Source organism: Triticum dicoccoides, chromosome 2A (assembly GCF_002162155.2).
Source record: "Triticum dicoccoides isolate Atlit2015 ecotype Zavitan chromosome 2A, WEW_v2.0, whole genome shotgun sequence".
Taxonomy (NCBI): Eukaryota; Viridiplantae; Streptophyta; class Magnoliopsida; order Poales; family Poaceae; genus Triticum; species Triticum dicoccoides.
In genome coordinates this window covers 70,214,291-70,228,395 of record NC_041382.1, presented here as the reverse complement: position 1 = coordinate 70,228,395, position 14,105 = coordinate 70,214,291, and positions in this window count along the sequence as shown.

Below are 14,105 nucleotides of genomic sequence, written 5' to 3'. Positions count from 1 at the left end.
TCTCTCATGTTATCACTTTCATATACTAGTGGAAATTTTTCATTATAGAACTTGGCTTGTATATTCCAATGATGGGCTTCCTCAAATTGCCCTAGGTCTTCATGAGCAAGCAAGTTGGATGCACACCCACTTAGTTTCTTTTTGAGCTTTCATATACTTATAGCTCTAGTGGATCCGTTGCATGGCAATCCCTACTCACTCACATTGATATCTATTGATGGGCATCTCCATAGCCCGTTGATACGCCTAGTTGATGTGAGACTATCTTCTCTTTTTTGTCTTCTCCACAACCACCATTCTATTCCACCTATAGTGCTATATCCATGGCTCACGCTCATGTATTGCGTGAAGATTGAAAAAGTTTTGAAAAAGTTAGAGTATGAAACAATTGCTTGGCTTGTCATCGGGGTCGTGCATGATTTAAATATTTTGTGTGGTGAAGATAGAGAATAGCCAGACTATATGATTTTGTAGGGATAACTTTCTTTGGCCATGTTATTTTGAGAAGACATAATTGCTTTGTTAGTATGCTTGAAGTATTATTATTTTTAGGTTAATATAAACTTTTGTCTTGAATCTTTCGAATCTGAATATTCATATCACAATTAAGAAGATTTGCATTGAAATTATGCCAAGTAGCACTCCGCATCAAAAATTCTCTTTTTATTATTTACCTACTCGAGGACGAGCAGGAATTAAGCTTGGGGATGCCTGATACGTCTCCAATGTATCTATAATTTTTGATTGCTCCATGCTATATTATCTACTGTTTTGGACTATATTGGGATTTATTTTCCACTTTTATATTATTTTTGGGACTAACCTATTAACCGAAGGCCCAGCCCAGAATTGCTGCTTTTTGCCTATTTCAGTGTTTCAGAGAAACAGAATATCAAACGGAGTCCAAACGGAATAAAATCTTCGGGAACGTGATTTTCTCACCAAATGTGATCCAGGAGACTTGGACCCTACTCCAAGGAGTCAAATAGGAGGTCACGAGGGTGGGGGCGCGCCCCCTGCCTCATGGGCCCCTCGGTGCTCCACCGACGTACTCCTTCCTCCTATATATACCTACGTACCCACAAACAATCAGAATAGGAGCCAAAAACCTAATTCCACCGCCGCAACTTTATGTATCCATGAGATCCCATCTTGGGGCCTATTCCCGAGCTCCGCCGGAAGAGGGCCATCATCACGGAGGGCTTTTACATCATCCTAGCCCCTCTGATGAAGTGTGAGTAGTTTACCTCAGACCTTCGAGTCCATAGTTAGTAGCTAGATGGCTTCTTCTCTCTCTTCGAATCTCAATACAAAGTTCTCCCCCTCTCTTGTGGAGATCTATTCGATGTAATCTTCTTTTTGCGGTGTGTTTGTTGAGACCGATGAATTGTGGGTTTATGATCAAGTCTATCTATGAATAATATTTGAATCTTCTATGAATTCTTTTATGTATGATTGGTTATCTTTGCAAGTCTCTTCAAATTATCCGTTTGGTTTGGCCAACTAGATTGGTAGTTCTTGCCATGGGAGAAGTGCTTAGCTTTGGGTTCGATCTTGCGGTGTCCTTTCCCAGTGACAGAAGGGGCAGCAAGGCACGTATTGCATCGTTGCCATCGAGGATAACAAGATGGGGTTTATTTCATATTGCATGAATTTATCTCTCTAGATCATGTCATCTTGCTTAAGGCGTTACTCTGTTTTTCACTTAATACTCTAGATGCATGCTGGATAGCGGTGGATGAGTGGAGTAATAGTAGTAGATGCAGAATCGTTTCGGTCTACTTGTCACGGACGTGATGCCTATATACATGATCATGCCTAGATATTCTCATAACTATGCTCAATTCTGTCAATTGCTCAACAGTAATTTGTTCACCCATCGTAGAATACTTATGCTCTTGAGAGAAGCCACTAGTGAAACCTATGGCCCCTGGGTCTATTCTCATCATATCAATCTCCATCACTTTAACATTGCTTTGCCTTTTACTTTGATTTTACTTTTTACTTTGCATCTTTATACCAAAAATACCAAAAATATTATATCTATCAGATCTCACTCTCGTAAGTGACCATGAAGGGATTGACAACCCCTAATCGCGTTGGTTGCGAGTAGCTATCGTTTTGTGGAGGTACGAGGGACTTGAGCGTGGCCTCCTACCTGATTGATACCTTGGTTCTCAAAAACTGAGGGAAATACTTACGCTACTCTGCTGCATCATCCCTTCCTCTTCGGGGAAAACCAACGCAAGCTCAAGATGCAGCACTTTCCACTATGCTTATTGAGCCTCAACCACAAACATGAGATAAGTCTCACAGGATATGCACGGGATCAAGCAATTTCACTATATGATATGTCCAATGATGCAATAATACGATATCGTATCACTATGGTGCACAAGTTTTCGCGAAGCCCGGCAATACTCGGATAGCTCGTCTCAGTAGGTATGAAGGTATTCGCAAAGATGGTGGGGCTATCAAGATGTATTGGCAAGGAAGGAAAAGTGTATGACGGAATGGATACTTCGTCACACTTAACCTTTCAGGAAGTCGGGTGTAAGCGGCCTTGCTTCCGGTTGAAGATGGTCTCAAAGGATGGATGGTCATCGTCGATGTGGAAGCTCGTGGTGGATGTAGTCGATGGACCGATACAAGACACCGGTGGTGGATTAAGATGTAACCGTCCCTAAGTAGCCTAAACACCTTAGGAGACTCAAATCACAACTCAACCAACCACAAATACCAAATGAACCAAAATGGGTTAGGTTGCGGAAGTTTTATGCGGTGGTGTGGAAGTTATGGCGGATGGCCTATGCAAAAGATGCAAAAATGGAGGAAATTTTATGGAGTAAAATGGTGGTAAAACCAACATTAGCATCTCGGCACGTCGCTAGCTTTTCAATGAGCCAAAGAACACCCAAATCGGAGTTCGGGAGTGGAAGTTATGACTGAAAACATAAACTGGACGCGGCTGATTCTAGGAGGGCCGTGCACACGGGGTCAAAGGCCCGTGGACACGGGGTCCCGTGCGCACGGTACACGTACCAAGGGCACGAGGTCACCTGGGACTATGCGGGGGGCCGTGGGCACGGGGTAGGCGGAAATTTCGCGATTTTTGGGTCAAATTCGATGGGGGAAAAGAAAAATTGGGGTATGGGGATGCAAGAGGGGGTAGATCTACTTGCTATACATCATATCCACGGATCAAAATCAACAAAAACTTCAAATCACAAAAAATTTGGTATGGCTTTTTTTGTGGGGATTTCCTAAATTGGGCAAGAACAAGCAAAATTAGGCTAGAAAACTAAGAGGGGGGCTCCAATTTCGTGATCAACGTGGCTCTAGATACCAGATGTTGTAGGGTGGAACCCTAAGTGGAGACTTTTCACGAATTGGAGGTGGAATCCCCAAAAACAATATGAACACAAGAGAGAAAACAAGAGGAACACTCAAGAACAAGTCCAATCACACATCCACTAGACCAACAAACACACAAGATCCACAAGGTACATGAACAATCAAAGGGAAACAAGATACATGGTAGAGTTCATCCCAAATCCTATGAAGGAGATGAGGGATAGATGATCTAAATAGATCCTTCCCACAAGGGGGTCTTGAATCCCTAGGGATCTTCCCCAATGGAGGTCTTGTACTCCAATGGAGTCTTCTCTCTCAAGAGGAATCCCATAAGGAGAGATACATGAGCTAAGCTCTAATGTTTAGATCTATTCTTTGCTCCGTATAAATGGAGGAGGAAGATGAGTATATATAGATCCAAGGGATGAAGGGGTAAGCAGCGGGAAAATGGGGATTACATGGGCAAAGCCCGCAACAACACTCAGGGGGCCCCGTGTCCACGGGGTAAGTGGAGCTCGTGCGCACGGGGTATCCAGAGACCTGCCGCATGAGCCCGTGCGCATGGGGTCCCGTGGGCACGGTACACTCCCGTGCGCACAGGGTCTTCAGGGCCGCCAGCCTGGGAGGCATGTGGGCACGGGGTCGCCTGGGAGCTGTTGCCTTGTTCTTAGCGCTTCCTTCTCCGCTTCCAGGCTTCCCTCTTGGATGGTGTAGATGCTCTCTTCTTCTTGGAGTCCTCCTCGATGAATGTGTAGCTCTACTCACACCTATGTATGCACACGAGAGAGGGGCCAAGTAGTATACCATCCTCGAAAGGTACAAGTGGACACGTGTAAAGGAGATGATTCACCTTTGTATGTATGAAGTAGATGTGGCACGTGTCACTTGCCAAATGGAATCTTGACATGGTGATGTCCATAGGATGCTCCGCATCACTCTTGCCACTCCTTGTTCCAAATTCCATCAAATCTTTACCCAAAAACTTGAAAACTTCACAACACAAAACTTAACAGAAAATCTCATGAACTCCGTTAGTATAAGAAAACAAACCACCACTTTAATGTACTGTAATTAACGGACTCATTCTTTATTTATATTGGTGTTAAACCTACTGTATTCCAACTTCTCTATGGTTCATACCCCTCGATACTAGCCATAGATTCATCAAAATAAGCAAACAACACACGAAAAACAGAATCTGTCAAAACAAAACAGTCTGTAGCAATCTGGAGGTTTCGAATACTTCTGTAACTCCAAAAATTCTGAAAAATTAGGAAGACCTAAATAATTTGTATATTGATCTACTGCAGTTGGAATTGGTAATTTATCGCTCTCTGGTAAAAAATTGAAATTATTTTCGTGAGCACATACTTTCTGTTTTTTTCAGCAAGATCAAACAACAATCACCCAAGAAGATCCTAATGGCTTTACTTGGCACAAACACTAATTAAAACATAAAAACACAATAATAACAGAGGCTAGATAAATTATTTATTACTAAACAGGAACAAAAAGTAAAGAACAAAAATAAAATTGGGTTGCCTCCCAACAGGCGCTATCGTTTAACGCCCCTAGCTATGCATTAAGATTTCAATGATGCTCACATGAAAGACAAGAATTGAAGCACAAAGAGAGTATCACAAAACATATGACAAACAAGTTTAAGTCTAACATGCTTTCTATGCATAGGGATTTCATAAGCAAACAAATCAAGGCAAGCAAAAACCATCGTATGCAAGGAAGAAGAAAGAAACAATAGCAATCTCAACCTAAATAGAGGAAATTTAGCAACATGAAAATTTCTACAACCATATTTTCCTCTCTCATAATAATTACATGTAGGATCATAATCAACAATATAGCTATCACATAAAATATTCTCAACACGATCATGACAATCCCCAAGTGCAGGTAATCATCGTAGCAATTTCCAAAGGTGGAAGTGATAAGTATGGAGTGTTGACCCCACAAGGAGCTAAAGGTAAGATCAATATTCTCTCAAGCCCTATCTACCACTGATACGACTCTACGTACACCGAACGTTTGCTTCCAACTAGAAACGAGAAATAAAACTATGTTGTGGGTATGAAGTGGATAACTTTGTATGATATCGGAGAGCTAAAATATGAAAGTAGGTGTTGTTATCATAAAGTTAGAATATATTACTAAATATTATAAACAGCGAGTGTGGAATGATGGTGGATCGGTGTGCGGAATTGTCTTAGGCAATCGTTAACAAGACCGATAGTCGTCATTGCAATTTCATATGAGGGAGAGGCATAAGATAACATACTTTCTCTTCTTGGATCATATGCACTTATGATTGGAACTCTAGCAAGCATCCGCAACTACTAAAGATCATTAAGGTAAAACCCAACCATAGCATTAAAGCATCAAGTCCCCTTTATCCCATACGCAACAATCCCCTTACTCGGGTTTATGCTTCTGTCACTCACGCAACCACTATAAGCGAATCATGAACGTATTGCAACACCCTACAGCTGGAATCCCTCACGCTTGCGCGACACGGAGGGCACAATAGGACAGCACCAAAATAAAACATACAACTCGTACCAATCTAGATCATCAATCAACCCAAAGACAAAAGATATCTACTCAAAACATCATAGGATGGCAACACATCATTGGATAATAATATGTGGCGTGAAGCACCATGTTCAAGTAGGGATTACAGTGGGGTGTGGGAGAGTGGACCGCGTAAAAGAGATGAGGATGATGATGGTGATGTTGATGTTGATGAAGACGATCACCGCGGCGATGATTCCCCTCTCGATGGCACTCCGGTGCCACCAAGAGAGAGGAGGAGAGGTTCTCCCCCTTGTGCTTCCTCCTCCATGGCCCCCCTGGTCCTTGGCCTTCATGGTGATGATGGCCCCTCCGGGATCCTCCTCCATGCCCTCCGGTGATGATTGCCCCCTCCGGCAGGGTGCCAGAGAGGGCCTAGATTGGTTTTCGGTTGCTACAGAGGCTTCTGGCGGCAGAACTCCTGATCTAGGTTAATTTTCAGAGGTTTCTGTATTTATAGGAGAAGTTGGCATTGATTTCACATCAGTGGGGCCCTCAGGGAGTCCACGAGGCAGGGGGCGCGCCCCAGGGGGGTGGGCGCGCCCCCCACCCTTGTGGGGCCCCCGTGACTCCCCTATGGTAGATTTTTGTTCCAGTATTTTTCATATTTTCTAGAAAAAATCTCGGTTGATTTTCAACGCATTCTGAGAACTTTTATTTCTGCACAAAAACAACACCACGGTAGTTCTGCTGAAAACAGCGTCAGTCCGGGTTAGTTCTAATCAAATCGTACCAAAATCATATAAAAATATTGTAAACATGGCATGAATACTTCATAAATTATAGATACGTTGGAGATGTATCAGATCCACATGCATGCAAAGTTGACACTCTTCTAAAATAGTGGGGTTAACATTAACTAAAGTCATGACCTCTCCAAACCCACTTTTATGAAAAACTTCATAAGATTGAACATTCTCCAAATATGTGGGATCTAAAGTTGACACTCTTCCAAACCCACTTTCAATATTATTGCAAACATTATTATCAATCTCATATTCATCATGGGGCTTAAATAAATTTTCAAGATCATAAAAAGAATCACCCCAATCATGATCATTACAACAAATAGTAGTCATAGCAAAACTAGCATCCCCAAACTTGAGGTTTTGCATATCATTAACACAATTGTCATTAAGAGAATTTATAATAACATCATTACAATCATGCTTTTCATCAAAGGGACTATCAAGTATGTGTGCAATAGCAACGCTCTGATGTTTAACATAAGGAACTATAGCAAACTCATCTTCATAAATATTGGCATCATGGCCACAAGAATAGCAAGCATCATGCTCATCAAGGGATATTTCAATCAAATCATCGGAATCATAATTATCTATAGATTCATGCATATCATTATTTTCTTCCCAAGCAACGGTCATTCTTTCAATAAATTCTTTGGCATAGACATTATTAGCATAGTTTTCATAGCAATATTTAAGTATGTCAAAATTTTGAGATTCGTAGAGAGTAATATCATATTTTCAATCAAAGAAGCAACTTCATAAGCACCCTTAAAAGCAACAAATTCTTCAATTTGTTCGATATCGTAGTAACTATAAACACCATTTGCATAAGAAGATAAGATTTCATTATAATTAAACTCACATAGGTTGGGGAGGTGTTTTTTAGGGTTCTTAGAGCAACAAGTAAAATTATAAATTTCACAAAGATTCCAAGCATAACACAACAATCTGTTTATATGATCCCATAAGAGTCTCCCTTTTTAGACAAACGGTGATGCACAAAATGAGCATGCTCATCCAAAGATTTCCCATCAACTAGGCTAGTTGGGGTTTCAGCATGAGCGCATAAGGATCGAAGATGATCCAATTAGAAAACTTTAAGTTGATCCATATCAATAGATTTTTAGCAAGCAAAGATGCAAGCAAATAGGAGGCATATGGAAACACAAACAAAGATATATACGGGAAGAAGGCGAAGAAAAGGCAAAGGTGAAGTGGGGAGAGGAAAACGAGAGGCAAATGGCAAAATATGTAATGCGAGGGAGAAGAGTTTATGATGGGTACTTGGTATGTCTTGACTTGAGCGTAGATCTCCCCAGCAACGAAGCCATAAATCCTTCTTGTTACCTCTTGAACATGCGTTGGTTTTCCCTTGAAGAGGAAATGGTGATGCAGCAAAGTAGCGTAAGTATTTCCCTTAGTTTTTGAGAACCAAGGTATCAATCCAGTAGGAGATAACACGCAAGTCACCTAGTACCTGCACAAACAATCAAGAACCTCGAAACCAACGCGGTAAAGGGGTTGTCAATCCCTTCACTGTCACTTGCGAAAGTGAGATCTGATAAAGATAGTAAGATAAATATTTTTGGTATTTTTGTTGTATAGATTGGAAAGTAAAGATTGCAAAATAGTAAATGAGATGCAATGTAAATAAAAAGAGATGTAATATAATAAGAAAGAGACCCAGGGACCATAGGTTTCACTAGTGGCTTCTCTCATGATAGCATGTATTATGGTGGGTGAACAAATTACTGTCGAGCAATTGATACATGAGCACGTAGTTATGAGAATATCTAGGCAATGATTATGAAATATAGGCATCACGTCTGTGTTAAGTAGACCGAAACGATTCTGCATGTACTACTATTACTCCACACATCGACCGCTATCCAGCATGCATCTAGAGTATTAAGTTCATAAGAACAGAGTAATGCTTTAGGCAAGATGACATGATGTAGAGGGATAAACTCAAGCAATATGATATAAACCCCATATTTTTATCCTCGATGGCAACAATACAATACGTGCCTTGTTGCCCCTACTATCACTGGGAAAGGACACCACAAGATTGAACCCAAAGCTAAGCACTTCTCCCATTGCAAGAAAGATCAATCTAGTAGGCCAAACTAAACTGATAATTCAAAGAGACTTGCAAAGATATCAAATCATGCATATGAGAATTTAGAGAAGAAACAAATATTATTCATAGATAAACTTGATCATAAATCCACAAATCACCGGATCTCGACAAACACACCACAAAAAGTATTACATCGAATAGATCTCCAAGAACATCTAGCTAATAACTATGGACCCAAAGGTCTGTGGTAAACTACTCACACATCATCGGAGAGGCAATGGTGTTGATGTAGAAGCCCTCCGTGATCGAATCCCCCTCCGGCAGATCGCCGGAAAAGGCCCCAGATGGAATCTCACGGGTACAGAAGGTTGCGGTGGTGGAAAAGTGGTTTCGTGGCTCCCCTGATGTTTTTAGGGTATAAGAGTATATATAGGAGAAAGAAGCACGTCGGTGGAGCTTCGTGGGGCCCACAAGGGTGGGGTCATGCCTACCCCCCTGGGCGCGCCCTCCTATCTCATGGACGCCTCACAGAGTTCCAGACTTGCACTCCAAGTCTCCTGGTTTGCGTTTGTTCCAAGAAAGTACCTCGCGAAGGTTTCGTTCCATTTGGATTCCGTTTGATATTCCTTTTCTGCAAAACACTAAAATAGGCAAAAAAAACAGAAACTGGCACTGGGCCTTCGCTTAATAGGTTAGTCCCAAAAATAATATAAAAGAGCATATTAAAGCCCATTAAACATCCAAAATAGATAATATAATAGCATGGAACAATCAAAAATTATAGATACATTGGAGACGTATCATAGACTCATGTTGGGCCTCCAAGCGCAGAGTTTTGTAGGACAGTAGCAATTTTCCCTCAAGTGGATGACCTAAGATTTATCAATCTGTGGGAGGCGTAGGATAAAGATGGTCTCTCTCAAACAACCCTGCAACCAAATACAAGAAATCTCTTGTGTCCCCAACACACCTAATACAATGGCAAATTGTATAGGTGCACTAGTTCGGCGAAGAGATGGTGATAAAACTGTAATATGGATGGTAGAAATATATTTTTATAATCTGAATAAATAAAAACAGCAAGGTAGAAAATAGTAAACGGGCACAAAAATGGTATTGAAATGCTTGAAAATGAGGCCTAGGGTCCGTAGTTTCGCTAGTGCAATCTCCCAACAATGCTAATATAACTAGATCATATAACCACCCCTCAAAGTGCGATGAAGAATCACTCCAAAGTTCCTATCTAGTGGAGAACATAAGAAAAAAATTATTTGTCGGGTACGAAACCACCTCGAAGCTATTCTTTCCGATCGATCTATCCAAGAGTTCGTACTAAAATAACACCAAATAATTTCAGATTCATAATACTCAATCCAACACAAAGAACTTCAAAGAGTGCCCCAAGATTTCTACCGGAGAAACAAAAGGCGAGAACGTGCATAAGCCCCTATGCATAGATTACCCCAATGTCACCGCGGGAATCCGCAAGTTGAGTGCCAAAACACATATCAAGTGAATCAATATGATACCCCATTGTCACCATGAGTATTCATATGCAAGACATATATCAAGTGCTCTCAAATCCATAAAAGTATTCAATCCGATAACTGATACATCTCCAACGTATATATAATTTTTGATTGTTCCATGCTATTATATTATCTGTTTTGGATGTTTAATGGGCTTTAATATGCACTGTTATATTATTTTTGGGACTAACCTGTTAACCAAAGGCCCAGTGCAAATTGCTGCTTTTTTGCCTATTTTCGTGTTTCACAGAAAAGGAATATCAAACGAAATCCAAACGGAACGAAACCTTCGTGAGGATCTTTTTTTGGAACAAACGCAATCGAGGAGACTTGGAGTGGAGGTCAAGGAAGCAACGAGGCGGCCACGAGGTAGGGAGGCACGCCCCACCTTCGCGGGCCCCATGGAGCTCCACCGACCTACTTCTTTCACCTATATATACTCTTATATCCTGAAAACATCCAGGAGAGCCACAAAACCACTTTTCCACCGCTGCAACCTTCTGTACTCGTGAGATCCCATCTGGGGACCTTTTCCGGTGATCTGCCGGAGGGGGATTCGATCACGGAGGGCTTCTACATCAACACCATAGCCTCTCCGATGATGTGTGAGTAGTTTACCACAGACCTTCGGGTCCATAGTTATTAGCTAGATGGCTTCTTCTCTCTCTTTGGTTCTCAATACAAAGTTCTCCTCGATGTTCTTGGAGATCTATTCGATGTAATACTTTTTGCGGTGTGTTTGCCGAGATCTGATGAATTGTGGGTTAATATTTGATTATTCTCTGAATTCTTATATGCATGATTTGATATCTTTGCAATTCTCTTCAAATTATCAGTTTGGTTTGGCCTACTAGATTGACCTTTCTTGCAATGGGAGAAGTTCTTAGCTTTGGGTTCAATCTTGCGGTGTCCTTTCCCAGTGACAGTAGGGCAGCAAGGCACGTATTGTATTGTTGCCATCGAGGATAAAAAGATGGGGTTTATATCATATTGCTTGAGTTTATCCCTCTACATCATGTCATCTTGCCTAATGCGTTACTCTGTTCTTATGAACTTAATACTCTATATGCATGCTGGATAGCGGTTGATGTGTGGAGTAATAGTAGTAGATGCAGAATCATTTCGGTCTAGTTGACACGGACGTGATGCCTATGTTTATGATCATGCCTAGATATTCTCATAACTATGCGCTTTTCTATCAATTGCTTGGCAGTAATTTGTTCACCCACCGTAATATATGCTATCTTGAGAGAAGCCAGTAGTGAAACCTATGGCCCCCGAGTCTACTTTACATCATATAAGTTTTCGATCTATAATTCTAGTTTACTATTTATTTGCAATCTTTACTTTCCAATCTATACAACAAAAATACCAAAAATATTGATCTTATCATCTTTATGAGATCTCACTTTTGCAAGTGGCCGTGAAGGGATTGACAACCCCTTTATCACGTTGGTTGCAAGGTTCATAATTGTTTGTGCAGGTACTAGGCGACTTGTGTGTAGTCTCCTACTGGATTGATGCCTTGGTTCTCAAAAACTGAGGGAAATACTTACGCTACTTTGTTGCATCACCCTTTTCTCTTCAAGGGAAAACCAACGCATGCTCAAGAGGTAGCAATAACAACGAAATCTTAAAAGGAAAAACTCAATTCATCATAACAAGATAGAGAGGGGAAAACACCATATGATCCGACTATATTAACAAAGCTCACGATACATCAAGATCGTGACATCTCAAGAACACGAGAGAGAGAAAGAGAGAGAGAGACTACTAGGAAAAGGGCTATAGATAGGATTGACACTAATGGCGCACCACGGAAGTAGTGCGCCACTACTATATACTAATGGCGCACCAGTTGGTGATGCGCCATTAGTGTGGAAGACACTAATGGCGCACCAGAAAACAGGTGCGCCACTAGTGATAATTTTTTTTCATTTTTACATACATACTAATGGCGCATCCTACCGAAGTGCGCCATTACTAGTTCTAACTAGTAATGGCGCACCAGACATGGAGTGCGCCAGTACTGAATTTTTTTTATTCTTTTATTTTTGCAAAACTACTAATGGCGCACCGCCTCACAGTGCGCCATTACTAGTTTAAACTACTAATGGCGCACCCTGTAAAAGTGTGCCATTATTATATATATATATATATATTTTTTACTTTTCTGCAAAACTACTAATGGCGCACCACCTGCAGGTGCGCCATTAGTAACCAGGGTTACTAATGGCGCATTTGCAGGTGGTGCGCCATTAGTAACCTGGGACCCCAACAAGATATTTTGGACAGCCCCACACCTACCCACTCACTTTCCCCACTTCATTCCCTCCACCTCCTTCTCCAAGCTTTCGGCTGCCTCCTCCTCCTCACCTCATTTCCACCATAGATTCATCAAAATTAAGTGGTGAAATTACCTTTTTTTGATAGGTAAGTAAGGGGAAAGCTATCTCCATGATGTAGATCTACTTTTTTCTCCCTAGCTCGCTCCAACAACGTGCACATGCACTTTTTGTGGCCTAGCTAGATCTATGTATCTTTGTGGTGTTGCATGTGTTTGTGCTGTTGCATATATGTTTGTGTTTGCAGGTACCGGTATTTGAAATGCGATAGTTGCCAATATTTTGCCGGAATGTTGATTCATTTCCGTTTCAGAGAGAATTTTGGCACTATGCATTCTTTTTGGTTCTATTTTTAGGGAAGGTCATGCCAAAAAAATTCTTGGTTCTAAAATATTGTTTTGCTCTACCCCGCAGGCGACCATGGTCCGCACGATGACCGAAGGCATCATGAATAGGTTTTTGAGCTCCGCGAAGGCCGAGATGCTTCAAAAGAACAAGATGGAGATAAGATGTCCGTGTCGAAGATGCAAGCTGAAGAGCCTTATTGTGGACCCGGATTCCGGGCAGGTGCGGGACCACCTGCTCTTGCATGGTTTCATGGATGGATATCGGTGGCAAGGTGATGAAGATAACTATGAAGTCGTCCATGGGGGCCGGGCAAGAAATGAGGAAGGGCAACAAGACAAGTACCACCGCGGTGAGGGCGGGCGAGAAGACGAAGAATCTCCAGGACATGATCACGACGGTGATGCTATACACAGTCATCATGTAGAAGATGTCGTACATGATGATGAGGAAGATCAAGACAAAGGGCATGATCATGAAGATGAAGATGCCGGAGCAGACAACAATGGAGGCTGGGTGCAGGACCCTCATATTCAAGAGCTGCTTCTCAAGCAGACGGATAACGCAAGAGCTGCCGCCCGAGAGAAAGCCAAGCTGGATCAACTGGAGATAGACGCGGTTACTCCATTGTATGAAGGATGCAGGCCCGAGGATACCCGCTTGAAAGTAACGCTCATGGCTCTGGAGATGAAGGTAAAACACAAAATGACCAACGCATGCTTCAACGAGAACATGTCATTCTGGCACGAACGTCTTCCCAAGGGGAACAAGTGCCCGACCAGTTTCGAGGAGGTGAAGAAAATCGTGTGTCCTCTAGATTTACCGCACGTGAAATACCATGTGTGCATGAACAATTGCATCATTTATCAGGACGAGCACGCGGAGTCTACCATATATCCGGTGTGCGGCGTCACTCGATACAAGAAGAGGAAGAAAGCTCCTCAAAAATCGGTGTGGTACTTTCCGATCACTCCTCGTCTGCAGCGGTATTTCGCGGACCCTAAGGTAGCAAAGCTCCTGCGTTGGCACGCGGATAGGGAGGAGAAGAAGCGGGAAGATGAGGGAAATGATCCGGAGATAAATAAAAAAGACAAGATGCTGAGTCACCCTAAGGATG